General features: G+C 37.0%; 1 pseudogene; it reads left to right on the top strand.

The window, feature by feature from the left end:
- The first annotated feature begins 10,748 nt into the window (after positions 1 to 10,748).
- On the top strand, positions 10,749 to 13,290 carry LOC125468390 (annotated as a pseudogene).
- The last annotated feature ends 1,742 nt before the right edge of the window (positions 13,291 to 15,032 follow it).

The following is a 15,032-nucleotide window of genomic DNA, read 5'->3' on the forward strand; positions in this document are numbered from 1 at the left end:
ATTACTGCATTGAATAATCCTCTCCCATGCCAAGTATTTTCATGATTTTGGTCAAATTTTGGACCTCTATATGAAGTTGAGAAGTTCTTTCGTCCATCGTTTGACTTGGCTAGGCATGCACGATCTAGATAATTAGTTGTATTAAAAGAATCTGATGATGTTCATTCACTATGGAAAAATTAATTTTACATAAGGCGAAAAGGAGGCCATACATTTGATTTTTTACACTAAAGATAAGTGCATGATTGATCCTTTACGGTATTAATAGCTAGCAACTCTCAAGGTAAAAGACAATATTTTTATTTGGGTTGGCCGACGTGTTAAAAAGAGTTAGTAATTATAACAATATTGCTGTAGTAATATGAGTAATGAGTATGATATGTATTACAATGAGTTCAAAATATTGAGCTCAATTAGAATCACTCTCATAGAACTAAAATTTTCTAGCCTATTGTAGACTTAGATTATTCCGAGCCCCACCTCTATTCCCGTCACACGAACCATTTATGATGATCGTGTCTGGGTGGATTGTGGTTTGATTCCTATAAAATTGGAATAAACTCAATTTTCTAGCTCATTGTGGAAGGCATGAAAACTACTAAAAGAATAACCTTTATATAAAAAAAGTTGTTATTGACGCTTCAAAAAGGTTATCGTGCACTTATTTTTTTATTAAAACACAAAAGGACAAATATACATGGAAGAGTGCAAGATGATCTTGTTAATCTGTAGTATATATAATAAAAACACACAATTGTACTAAACTAGGTCCACAGAAGATACATATGAGCTAATTTTATTAAAATTCTTGTGCGTATCGAGATGCTCCTTGATTTTGTCGTGGAAAGGGGTTTGTCTTAGCATTTTATGATAAGTTGCGATGGCTTTAGTACACTTTCTTTCGAAAAAAATGACATAGATAACTAGCGAATCACTACAATAGAATATAACGGGTCTAATCACTTAAATTGAAAAAGCTACTTTACACTACGTGTCTTCTGGATATAGTTGTGGTTAGTATGTGCATGTGGTGCCATTGGTGGTTTATAGATATGGAGAAAATCTATATGTTCCATTGGCAACCGGAGGTTGTCGTGGGTTTGGTAGACTCACTAGGATCTCGCCTGATGAAGTACACCGTGGATGAGTCTGTCGTATTGTTTTTCTTGTACCATCGGATGACATGTTGCTATCTACAACAATGTCGGGCATGGAGCAAACCCCGCGACATGTAACACGAGATGAGTTTGGTAACTCTCTTACAGTGAGAACTTCATAAAAAAAAAAAAAAAAAAGAATTTTTCATTCTTGCATGTCTACAAAACTCTGCAAATAATCATTGTATCATGACACGGTTATTTGATGTTGTACTCTAACTTAAGCCACTACAGTGGCAAAAGATTTTAGAAGATCTTAGTAGCATCGAGGGGATTCTTTCTAAGGTCCAATTGCTATTATTTGAAGGTTATACTAAGGAGTACTGTGTTGCAACTCACCTATTCGCCCGAAGAGTACTAAGCTTACGATCTCGTATGATAATTGGATCGATAGTAGGCAGGTGTTCCCAAAACGAACCCAGTGTCTGCTACGGTTGCAGCTTCTGGTTTTCCACATAATGTATTTTTTGTGCTCAATTATAGCAAGTTTGCAAGCGATATCCATGGCTACTCAAGTTCTTTCTTGCAGACTTCTACGTTCCATTTTGCCAAAGAGAGACCGAAAGAAGCTTTTATTTATAGGTGTTGGAGGTCCTTAACCCTTTTTTTATGAGGCTATTTTGGTTTCATAACATGGATAATTTCAAACCCGATTTTTCATGAATATTGAACCCAATCACTAGATTTTAGTATGCTCAATAATTCTTCTTTGAGTACGAAAGACCCCCACGAGAGCGAATAGTGAATAGTCCCTTAATTTTTTGTGGGTATTGCCACATAACCCTGATCACAAGATCGATGGAGATCTTCTTGATTCATCTTAGGTTCTTCAAGCACTCTTAGACAAAACTCTTCTATTGGTTTTTAACCAGTACGTCACAATATTGAATGAAACCCTTACTTATATAGAGTACCTACATACTTGTCGTAATGTCTTTTATATCAGCGACTCAACACTAGTTACTTCTTCTAAAAGACATAGCATGTGACCTTTGTGGATTGCCAATGCCTAATTGGAAATCCTATGATCATGAACTTTTAGGAAATCAGTATGAGAGAGAAAACTCTCATGAATCTATCTTCTTTAGATTACACTCTCTATTACATATTCATATGGACTCATTGCTTAAGCATATAACTTTTAACAAGACAACTATATATATAAAATCTTTTGTTCTTTAATTATTTTAGGGGCTTTTAGATCCAGGTCTAAAAACCTAGAGTGTTTTTAGGAGTCAGTCCAGTTATCTAATTATATGTTTTTATTTCTTTTATACTCATTTTATATTTTCTAAAAATATTAAAAATCAATTAAAATATGCTAATATTATGCATTTTCCAACTCCAAAAAAATATATTTAATATCTTTTAACAAAAAAAACTAATATACTAACATAAATTTATCTGCAAAACATTCTACCCTAACTCAGGTAACAAATATATGAATGTATATAATACCTATACATGAGATATGAAACCTAATTAAAAGATAGAAAAAACATAACATACCTACAAGTAAGACACATTAATCTGTGACAGGTTGATTATAAAAAAAAGAATCTGTCATATAAGTAGATAAATATAATTAACCTGTTATATAGGTTGATTATAAAAATTAAAAATAAAATCTATAAATGAGGTTTAAAGCAAGAGGAAGAACGAGAAATAACAAAAAGATAAATAAAAAGAAATAAGCAAAGAGATAATTGGGAAGAAATTTGATTTTTATAATAAATCTTATCATTGAACAGATAACAATTGATAATTAAATATAACATATTGGACTTATTTTAATAAACTTGACTATCCCTACTATTGGCTCAAAAAATTAGACTTATATCAAGTTTCCCCTTATTAAACAAGTTTAATCTTGGAAATGCCCATAAAGTTCATCTTATGATTGCTTTTTAGGGCAGATTTTTAACAATCTCACTTGGTTATTATGAAATTTGATTTTGTACATATAACTTTGAAATTTTTAATGAGTAGTACTGAACAATAGAGATTTATATGGCCCAAGCATTTGATGAATTCACCATACTCCAAATGTCTATGCCTAAATCCTTAATTATTCTTATTAGTAAGGAGTATGATTCTCTTTCCTCCAACTCACCTTCCCTCCTGTTCATTCTCCTTTCACTTTCCACTTTTTCTTTCTATCTATAAAGAAGTCAATACTAGAAGTTGACATGGTTTAATTGTGGCCGTTCAAATAAAAGGAACTATAGAAGAAGGGAATTTGGAGAAGAGAGAATCCTATTCATTTGAATAAATGAGAGCCTCTCCACATTGTTTCTTAATAGTACGACACTCTAAATACTTTTATTTGCAAGGAGGGTGATTCAATAAGTGCAAAAGGGCAACATATTACACTGGCTAATTGCCGACACCGCATTCTTGATGTTTACCATATCGTCATGCTTCTGGTTGTCGTCTACCGCGTTGCTTATCAAAAAGAGAGGAAATGGGAGTAGTAGACCTTTTCCAACTTTAGGAAGAGAAATAGTAGTAGATTGAGATTCATTGACTAATGAATGTTCATAACTATTTTGACCATTATCATCTGAATATATTTATTGAATCATTCAAAAAAATTAAAAAATGACAATTCAATTGGGATTTTTTCTCAATAAAACAAAATAATAATAAATGGGATTTGGAGCGATCTTAATATTTTTTACAAATTTAGAGTATTCAATCAGGATTTTATGTGATTCTCTGAAAATTTATGTGGAGTTGAAAATAATTCCAAAAATTCACAAGGCAACATGTGGACCTTTTACTTTAGAAAGACAAGATTGCCTTAATTAAATGGACAAGGCTGTTAAGCGTCCCCACACGTAGCTCAACATGCCTATAAGTTCTAGCAGCTGACTACGACTGCTTAAAACTCCCCTACTCGTGACAAAGAAAAGTCAAAGGCTTTAAAGATAAGATTAATTACCACATCCTGTCTTTAACACATTCCCAATTGAAGACAGACTATTTCAAGTAACTAATCCTAATCAAATTTAATCTGAGATATTTTCACCATTATCCCAAGATATTATTTACATAATATATTGAGAATATTGTCATAAAAATCCAACCCTAGGTCGGTCGCCCTATCTATAAATACCATATTTCTACACCAAAATTCGATAAGCTTTTCTACATATAGAAAACCCTAAACACTCACTCTTTTCAGAGAGACTAACTTAGGCATCAGAGATCCATTGGCCAAAACCCCCCACTATCGTGGGCGCGTGAGGCTTTTGGTCTTTGATCAAAATTGTTGATTGTTTTGCATGTGAATTTTCGTCAAGACTGAAGAAGGCAGAAACTTGCATCAACAAATTAGTGCTTTCATTGAGAGTTTGATTCAAACGCTTGAAGAAGACCCTCGCATTCAATGTTTCTAATTTTTCCTTCATCTGTAGATTTTCCCACACGTTCCTACTCTTATTTTTTGAATAGCCTTAGGAAGAAATACGATGACGGGAAATTCAGAAACTATAACGAATGAAACTTCTTACATTCAAGGATTTAGACAGAGGAGTGAAGAGGAACACTACCTTTGCGAAGCCATACCACTGCTGTAGCCACTGCTTAGCAGCCCACGACAAGGACCACTGCCTAGCAGCCATCACTGGGCCACCAAACAGCACCCCACCTCGCTGCCTTAATACCTACAAGCCACTGGTAAGAGGCCTAAACTAGAGCAGCTGCCACATCACACCTAGGGCAAGAAGGCCAACCCATTGCAGTAACTGCAGCAGCAGGCCACGTAGGCCAGACAACGCAAGCTTAAGCCAAGCCACGACGCGTGCAGTGCAAGCTAAGGGGTAGATGACCCACGCGCAAGCCCTACGCATGGCCTAGCTAGCCAAATAGGCTGGCCCACCTTGTGACCTGTTATGACTACCCATCCCAAGACCGAGACCACTTCAGGCGATTTGGATTTCGACCACCGGATCGACGATTGACTCAGGGATATTTTCACCCTATATTTTCGCAGGTATACCCGTTCAAGGCCCAAGTTTTGTACCTACAGCTCATTACACTTCAACCATATATGGAGATGTCTGTTATTTAAACCTTTCCACCCCAAATGACGAACATCACTTGTCCCAGCAGGTTGCTGACCGAACCAGTGCCTTCCCGCATGAGACAACCTTGGTGAATAAGCTATTTGAGCACATCGAGATGCAGTGCGTCTTAGATGAGGTGTTCAGAAACAGAACAAGGGCAGATGATCGTGACTTTTTCTAGCGACGTTCTTGTAAGCAGTCTTTCTACCTGCCACGAACCGAGCGTTCAGGCAATGTATACTCTTGTCTTGGCCCTCATGAAAACTTTATCTCCTGCCTTAATACACAGAAAAACGTTCATTCACGACTCAACCCATAAGTTAGTGTGCACTATAGGTTGGGTCCACACTCTGGCCTAAGAGGATATCTTCCTATGAGGCACTGGAGTAAGCAACTACACGATGGACCAAGGGAAGCATGAGAGCAGTTCGTCTCGAGTTTAACTGGCAGCCCACGCCAAACGTGACAGCCAGCAATTCGCTCACCAGCTACAAACAAACCACATGCACCACAGCTGCGACACAGACGGACAGAACATGCATAAGAGTAACATATACCAGCAGGTTAACACCGGGGGTAGCCGAATGCTTCGCTGCCTTAGCAGAGGGAAATCTAGGAGGAAGTACAAAGGCTTATAGCAGAGTAGCTCCGTATTATCCAGCGCATTGAAACCATCGACGAAGCTCAACCCCGCTAAACGCACATCCAAAGAAGATCCGCACGATTCTAGATATGAAGTTCCCTAGTACTCTAAAGGAGATACAAGGTCTGATTAGGCGAACATCAACACTTAACCGTTTTTTCTCGCGATTTACCTACCGATGCAAGCTCTTTTTCAAGGCAATCAGGAAGGCACGACAAAACAAATGTAATGACGAAGTGTGAGAAAACATTACAGGACTTGAAGAAGTACTTGACACGGTCTCTTTTACTATCCAACTTGGAAGCAATGGAAGACTTATACATCTATTTTGTGGTATCTTAACTAGTAGTGAGCCCTACCCTTATACGAGATGAGTTAGGGACCCAATTATTTGTATTCCACATTTCAAAAGCTCTCATCGATGAGGAAACGAGATACCCAAAAATTAAAACTTTGATTTTGGCACTAATTATTGCAACCCAGAAGCTCAAATTGTACCTTTAGTCACCCAATCCAAACGCGTGACAATAAAGGCATAGAAATTAACGGATATTTCAACGAACGCAGCAACTTAGCCCGAAGGCACGTTGGGGGCAAATGAGCACTAAAAGGGTGCAGTAGCCCAACCTGCAGGAGAGTTCCTCCAACTACCAGGGATCAGAAGCATGCATTGTTCTCATTACCTAGACGGTTCCATACACGGAGCAACCCATCGCTAACAGTTGAGCATTGCCTCCCGCTATGTGCAACTCAGCCCTTCAACGACCCAATACTACCAATTGATCAAGTTAGCCTTAGCTATGTAGCTCCAGCTGCGCCTATCATGCACAACGATTCCTATTCATGCCAAACTTGTCCTGCGACTCTCTGCAGCGCCGATTCATGCTCTCTGGCTCCCAGCTGCGCTGATTAGGCCAACAACATTACTAACTTCAAAGCATCTAGCAACAGAGCAAAATACAAGGTTTTATTAGCAGCCCTCTGCTAGCGAAAAACTTAGGGGGTGAAGAAGCTTGCAATCCATTCATATTCTTAGCTAATCACCAATCAAACATCTAGGGAACACAAGGCAAAACATTCAAGGATGGCATAACACTTGGATCAAGTTTGGGAGTAGTGCACGACGTTCCCTACTTACACCCTTATGCAGGTTCCACTAATGGTTAGTCGAATAAGACCTCACAATTAATGATTGATTCAGTTGTCCAGCAATCCATATTTCCTCAACTGTACTCACAACAATGACTTTCATGCTCTCTAATATGAGAGGGTAAATTGATCCCCCGACACCCATCTGGGTATGCTGTTCCATGCTCTTTAGTGCGAGAGGGTAAACCAATCCCCTGACACTTATTTAGGTAAGCTCTTCAGTGCGAGATGGTAAATGAATTCTCCGACACCCATATGGGTAAGTTTTCAAGTGCAAGAAAGTAAACTAATTCCCTGACACCCATCTGGGTAAGCTCTCTAGTGCAAAAGGGTAAACTAATTCATCGACACCATTTGGGTAAACTCTCAAGTGCGAGAGGGTAAACTAATTACTCGACACCCATCTGGGTCTACTCTCCAATACAAGAAGGTAAACAAATTCCTTGATATCCATCTGGGTACGCTCCAGTGCAAGAAGGTAAACTAATTCTCTGACACTCATTTGGGTTTGCTCTCTAGTGTGAGAAGGTATATTTATTCCTCAACACCCATCTTGGTAAGCTCTCTAATGCAAGAGGGTAAACTAATTCCCCGACATCCATCTAGGTATGCTCTCCAGTGCGAAAGGGTATACTAATTCTCCGACACCCATTTGGGTTTACTTTTTAGCGGAATGAGGAAAACTGCCCATGAATTTTCACACTAATCATTTTTTTATGTGATTAGTTAATGATTTTCATATCCCACCTATATTTATCATGTTATGTAGGCCATGTAGCTCAAATGATCGAATTCTCAAAGACCAACTAAGCAGAAAATGGTTATGGTTCAGTAGCTTATGGCGAACGCAATAGCTTAATGCCCCAAGAAGCCAGAACTCAAGACCATAGTGACTCCGTGGGATCATCTGCTTTTGTCTAAGCAGTATACCCAACCAACAGTTTTATGGATAAAAGCTTCACAAAACGCTTCAAGCAAGCAAAGTTTCAAGAAAAACAAAGATAAAGTAAAGCGAAGAAAGCAGTTTATTAAATTTCTAGCAAATTGATAAACTTGCACAAAGGTTGCCAAAATCCGAAACAAGAAAAACAAAGCATGACTACTCATTTAGCAGTTTGGATGACCTTGGGCTCTCCAGTAACCATCATGCCTTCATTAGCCACTTTGCACTGAACAGTTTGTTCATCCAACACTTCATCTTCAGCAGCTCCATCCTCGACTGCTTCATCTATGGTAGTTGAGAAATCAAACTCAAGCAGTTCCCCCTTCTTAGCAAGCAGCACAAATGTGGTAGTAGCAAAGAGAGCATACTGTGACGTCTCTTTTTTGCCAACAGCCTAGTAGGTGTGAGGGCATTTATAGAGCCAAAAAAAAATCCCAAAAATTCATAAGGCAACACGCGGACCTTTTACTCAAGAAAGACAAGATTGCCTTCATTAAATGGGCAAGGCTCTCAAGCGTCCCCACGTGCATCTCAATGTCCTTGTAAGTTCTAGCAGCTAACTACGACTGCTCAAAGCTCCCCTGCTCGTGGTAAGGAAAGTTAAAGGCATTAAAGATATGATTAATTACCTAATCCTATCTTTAATACATTCCTAATTGAAGACAAACTATTTCAAGTAAATAATCCCAATCACATTCAATCTGTTATATTTTCACCATTATCCCAAGATATTATTTACACAATATCTTGGGAATATTCTCACAAAAATGCAACTATAGGGCCAGCCTCTCTATAAATATACTATTTCTCCACCAAAATTCGTAAGCTTTTCTACATATAGAAAACCTTAAACACTCATTCTTTTCAGAGAGACTAACTTAGGAATCGGAGATCCAATGACTAAACCCCCCCCCAACACCCACACTCATTGTGGGCTTGTGAGGCTTTTGGTCTTTGATCAAGGGTGTTGATTGTTTTATAGGTGCATTTTTCGTCAAAATTGAAGATGGTGGAAATTTGCATCGACAATCTGGGTGTATTCAATCAGGATTTTAAATGAGTTTATAACATTCTAGGTGCATTCAATTAGAAATTATTTTTAAAGGATTTTAAAAAGTTGGAGAATTCGAGGGAGTTGGAGAGATTTTATAATGTATTTTAAGCATTCTCAAATCTTACCGCTCTCCCTCAGAATATGAGGGATTATTATTATTATTTTTTTTTTGAGAAAAGAAAATGATGGAATTCACTCAAAACTTTACATAGAATCTCTAGAAGTCAATTAAACTCCATCAAAATTCATAAATTTATAAATGCATTAAAATACCTCAACATAAGAATTGAATACACCTCCAAAGTATGTCCTCGATTAGGGATGGCAAAAATACCTATAGGTGTGAATAACCTCGGGAATTTGCACTTTTTAAATCAAATGTGACGGATATGGTAAGAGAACCCTCCATCTCGAAACCGTACTGTAATGGTTATATTATATCAAACATATATGATTTTTTATGATCTAGAGATTTTCTTTTTCTTTGTTCAAACTTAAAGAGTCATTTTTGTAGTATTTAATGTTGCTTATATTATTATATGATGTGTTTCATTTTGTTTAAATACAATATCATGTAATTAAAGTAATTTTTTTAATTATTCTAACAAGAAAAAGCATTTCAATGAAGGTTGATGGTTCCCGACCTACCCCATTGTCAGCCGTTGCCTAGTCATAGTATTCATCATAATTGAATACTAGATTCAGTACACACTGTGTGATCTAAAATTTTAAAAGGAATTTTAATTTATCAATGTTAAATTATGTCAAATAAATTAGTGCATCATCGGAGAAGTTTGAAAATGTGGAAAAGAAAAGTAGATTTAGGATGTAAATGTGAGAGATAATGAATTTACGGTATTAATAAAGTGACATGGTTGTGAGGTTGAAAAACAAAAAAACAAAAACTTGTTTGTGGAAAATTACTTTAATGCCCATATTTTGACTTTCCTAATTTATTTTTTTTATATATAAAAAGGTATAATAATTTTATTCGTTTTTTTGGTTGACAACTAAAATTTTATTAATATGTAATTTAAATTTTATAATATGCTATCTAGACATTTTTTTTTACTTTATACACACTTCTAAATTTTTATATAAAAGAATACTTTATCGGCTAATGACTTCTAATGTTTTTGGGCCTTGCTAATGGTAGTCCCATGGACTTTGTAGTATAACCTTTGTTTGGTTTGGGCTTGGCCCGTCATAATAACAAGTTTAATTTAGTTTTATCATTATTGTAAACGCTCATGTTAGAAGATGATATTACGAGACAAAAATTTAGGGCAAAATGGATAAAGGAAGACCTAAAAAGATTTGGAAATAGACTCTATAAAAAGACTTGGAGTACTTAGGTCTAACGGAAGACGTGACACAAAGTCGAGCACCGTGACGTTCTAGGATTCATACAGCTAAAACTTTGTTGTTGTTTGAAATAGGGTAATATTGTGGACACTAAAATTTTAAACTAAATGATATGTCATAAATATAAAATAAACACATTAATCAATAATTAAATAATCATCAATAACCACATTATTTAATCTATAAAATTTAATTTAAAATTTTAACCCTTTTAGCGTTACGTTTTAAAAATAAAATAGTAAAGGCTTCATGAACGAAATCGCGTCCCTCTGAAAATAAAGTAGTGGAGACTTCAGGAACGAGATTGCGTCCAGGTTCAATGAATCGTGACATTCGTCAACTGCTTCCGTTACCGCATTTTAACGCTTTTCCCCTGTGCTCTCCACGCTAACACATTACACAGGCTCGCTCTCTCTCTCTCTCTCTCTCTCTCTCTCTCTCTCTCTAAGCATTCAGATTTCTCTCATGGCTTTCTTAGCTCCGCCTCCTTCCACCCAATCTTTGCTTCGCTCTTCGCTCTTCGCTCTCTTCCCACAAACCCAAAGTTAATCTCGTAACACTCTCCCCCTCTTTTAATTTTTTTTTTTTGCAAACTTTTTGTATTTATTTATCATTGTTGTTGAAATGTACGGGGTTCGTTATCATTTGCCTGTCTGAGCTGACTCTGATCTCATCGACTTCACTTGTTGGTTATGAAATTTGAATGGAATTGGTGCTCATGATCATGCAATGTGAAATGTGAATACCCAAATGATTAATTTGCTTAATTTTTTATTTAAGTTTTGATTCTTTGGGATTGAATTCTGAGAAATTGAGTTTAAAATTTGTGGGTTTTGTGTAGTTTTCTGCCTTGTTCTTTAATTTGTTTAATTGAATTTGAATGGGATTTAATGCAATTTTTGATTTGTTATTTCAAACACATTAGCTCAATGGACATCTTCTTTGAATCCGTCAGATCAATTCTCGTTTCAATCGACGGCTAGGGCCGCTTGCCGGAGACCATCATTGGCAAAACCCCTTTCCGCAGAATCGGAAAGGAGCAAATCAGTTGTTCCCCTTGCTGCAAAAGTGGCATCTCCAGGTATTGAAATTAATCTTGAAATTAATGTGAGAAGCTTGAAATTAATCTTTTCGTTTATTCATCGACGTGAAGGAATTGTTGGGGTTATTGTAGAGGTTGGCAACAACATAGTAGGAGAGGATTACGAAAAACTGGCAAAAGAGTTGGAAACTGCTTCCCCACTTCAAATCATGGAGAAGGCTCTTGACAAATTTGGGAATGACATTGCCATCGCTTACAGGTAATTTCACCTTTTGTAGTGCTAATTTCTTGATTTGGTAAATAAATTAAATTACTAAAAACTGAAATGTGTCCACAATGGGCTCGAACCCACCAACTGAGCTAGATGGGCTTGTTATTTGTAATACTATTCAGTCTCTTCTACATAGTGTTTATCGAACCTATTCTCTCAAGTAAAATGTTTCAATTTAGACAGTTTTACTTTTACCGGGGTTTATAATCATTTACAATGAAAACTTAAATGTAGTTAATGTTCATTTGTGCAGTGGAGCTGAGAATTTCGCCTTGGTCGAGTATGCCACAATAACAGGTCGGCCCTTCAGGGTATTCAGCCTGGAAGCTGGGAGGCTTAACCTGAGACATAGCAGTTTTTCGACACTGTTGAGAAGCACTATGGCATTCACATTGAATACATGTTCCCTGATGCTGTTGAAGTTCAAGCACTAGTGCGAGCCAAAGGACTGTTCTCATTCTCTGAAGACGGCCATCAGGAGTGCTGCAGGGTAAGGAAGGTTAGGCCTTTAAGGCGAGCCCTTAAAGGTCTCCGTGCCTGGATCACTGGGCAGAGAAAAGACCAGTCTCGTGGCACAAGAGCTGAAATCCCGGTCGTCCAGGTGGACCCATCCTTTGAAGGAATTGATGGTGGAATTGGAAGCTTGGTAAAATGGAATCCTGTTGCCAATGTGGAAGGCCATGACATATGGAACTTCCTCCAAGTCATGGATGTTCCTGTCAATCCTTTGCACTCGCAAGGTTACATTTCAATCGGGCGTGAGTCATGCACAAGGCCGGTGCTGCCAGGGCAGCATGAAAGGGAGGGAAGATGGTGGTAGGAGGATGCTAAGGCAAAGGAATGTGGCTTCCATAATGGAAATATCGAACAAAAAGCGGCGCTGCACCTCAACGGCTATGGAAATGGGATGTCGACAACAAATGGGAGTGCCAATATCCCAGACATCTTTAACAGCAAGAACTTGGTTTCCTTGAGCAGGACTGGGATAGAGAACCTGGCTAGATTGGAAAACCGAAGTGAACCTTGGCGGCTTGTTCTTTATGCACCATGGTGCCGTTTCTGGTGGGTGAATACTATTCGTAATTTGTTGCCATGGGTTAAGCCAAAAGTTGGCTTACTCTGACGGGGAACACAAGGAATATGCACAGCGAGAACTGAAGTTGGGGAGCTTCCCAACAATACTCTTCTTCCCCAAACACTCCTCAAAGCCCGTCAAGTATCCATCGGAGAAGAGGGATGTAGCATCGTTGTTGGCCCATGTGAATGCCCTCCGGTGAGAACTCAATGCACCTGTAACTGTTACGGGAAAGCACCAGCACAAGTAACTGTTCGTGTTAGTCTTAGACAAAGTTAGGCAGTCTTATCGGAATATCAATGGAAGTGTTGATGGTGTACTTATCTTAGGCAGAGTAGGCATGCAGTGTAAATACGGTGGTAAGGTCAATCGTTTCGTCGATCTCTGCCGCATGTTTCGCTGAATAAAAAGACAGGTGTTATCTTTTGTAAAACCATCCTTTTGGAGCTGAATAGTGGATTCCATCTGCCTATTCAGAAGTTTGCAGTCAATGAACGTGATCAAAAGCCTTGTAGTGTAAACCTTGGGAAACAAGTCAACTTTTTAATATGCAAATCCTGCCCGTGAAAATTAAGTTCTTAAATTATATTTTTTTTTGAAAATAAGTCCTTAAACTCATTATTATTTAGTTCCTAAATTATATATATATATATATATTTTATTATTTTATTTAAATAAGCCCTTAAACTCATTATAGTAAACATATTTAATTTTCAGCCGGATAATATTTCAATTATCAAATCGGCTCATTACTCTTTAATATGTGAAAACCTCTTGGCAGATCAAGATTGAGTGTTCCAAATGAAGCCTCATCTTGGATGTGCTTAGAATGCAAGGTGGATCGGAATTTCTGATTGTGTCATTAAAGTTTTTGTCTGAGAATTTTCGAAGGAAAATGATTTTCACATCTTTTTAGCTTTTCACACGTTCTTTTTTATTTATGGTTATCCGATTGAATAAATCAAACGGAATCAACGGTTCAGATTAAATAGGGATATATAAGAGGCTAAATGGGGCATGTGAAAACCACTCCCTTTTCAAAGTGATTGGATGAAAATTAGAATGCTTATAGAGATTTTGAAAATTCCAAATTTCTGAAAACAAAAGAATCACACAACTAGTGTGCGTCTGGATGCTTGCATCACGTATGAAGATAACACCCTCTTCATATTTTTGGAGCAAAAAATAATTCATAAAATTTTGGAGTTGACACATGAATGTTTATTCACAATTGACAAAAATGCCCTCATTAAATTGGCGAGGCCCACATCCGTTCCCCACATTGTTAAACCATCAAGAAGACCTAAGTTGTTGACTACAATTTCTTCAAGCTCCGATGCACATGACAAGGAGATAAGGTAAAGAAATTAAAAATAAAATTAATAACTAATTCTTACCTTAAAACTTTTCTCATTGAAGACATATTCTTTTATTTCACATTCAAAAATAATTCTTAGATATTGTTATTATTTAATAATATCCCCAAGCATCTTTAAAATATTCAAACATCTAAAGATACTTTTCTACTGCCTCCAATGGATGATAAACTCTGGTCAATTAGATGCTGACACATGGCATGTGAATCCCTACTCATGTGATCGGCTCGGGCTCGCTATAACTACCTCATTTTACATACTTCTCAAATAAGTTGAAGTTAACTCTATACAACTCGACCCTAAATATCTCTCACTTTTTGATAAATTGACTTAGGCATTGGAGGTTCATTCATCAAATCCCCATCTTTGAGCGAGCAAGTAGCTTTATCTTTAACCAAATGTGTTTAATTTGTTTTGTAGGTACAATTTTATCAATATGAAGAATACGGAATGTTACTACCACATTTTGAAATTTTTGGATAACCATCTCAAAGTCGAAAAGCTTTGAATTATTTGCTCTTGGTGTGGGATAGGATAATACTTACATTTGGGATGGAAATTGCAGAGGACGCATCGATCATGGTCCCGTTCGGGGAATTAGAAAATCTGCTGAGTCATTATCTGGGTGCATTGGGTTTACACCACTCATTGCTGTACAAATAATAATATACATATTGATGATTTTTGTTTTTTTTTTTATATTTTATTTTATTGGAAGCATATACATATTGATGATAAGACATGGACTTGCTACACAAAATACGGTTTTCCGATAGTAGATTTCCCTCAATGAGATGAGACTTTGTTTCCTTTGTACTTATATAAGTAGATTAATCTCTTTTATTAATATAGAATCTTACACCATATATAGACACGTCTTTACTATA

This window comes from the organism of the source record quoted next, unplaced genomic scaffold, assembly GCF_019419815.1.
Source record: "Pyrus x bretschneideri cultivar Hongxiangsu unplaced genomic scaffold, Pyrus_bretschneideri_v1 Contig38, whole genome shotgun sequence".
NCBI classification, from domain to species: domain Eukaryota; kingdom Viridiplantae; phylum Streptophyta; class Magnoliopsida; order Rosales; family Rosaceae; genus Pyrus; species Pyrus x bretschneideri.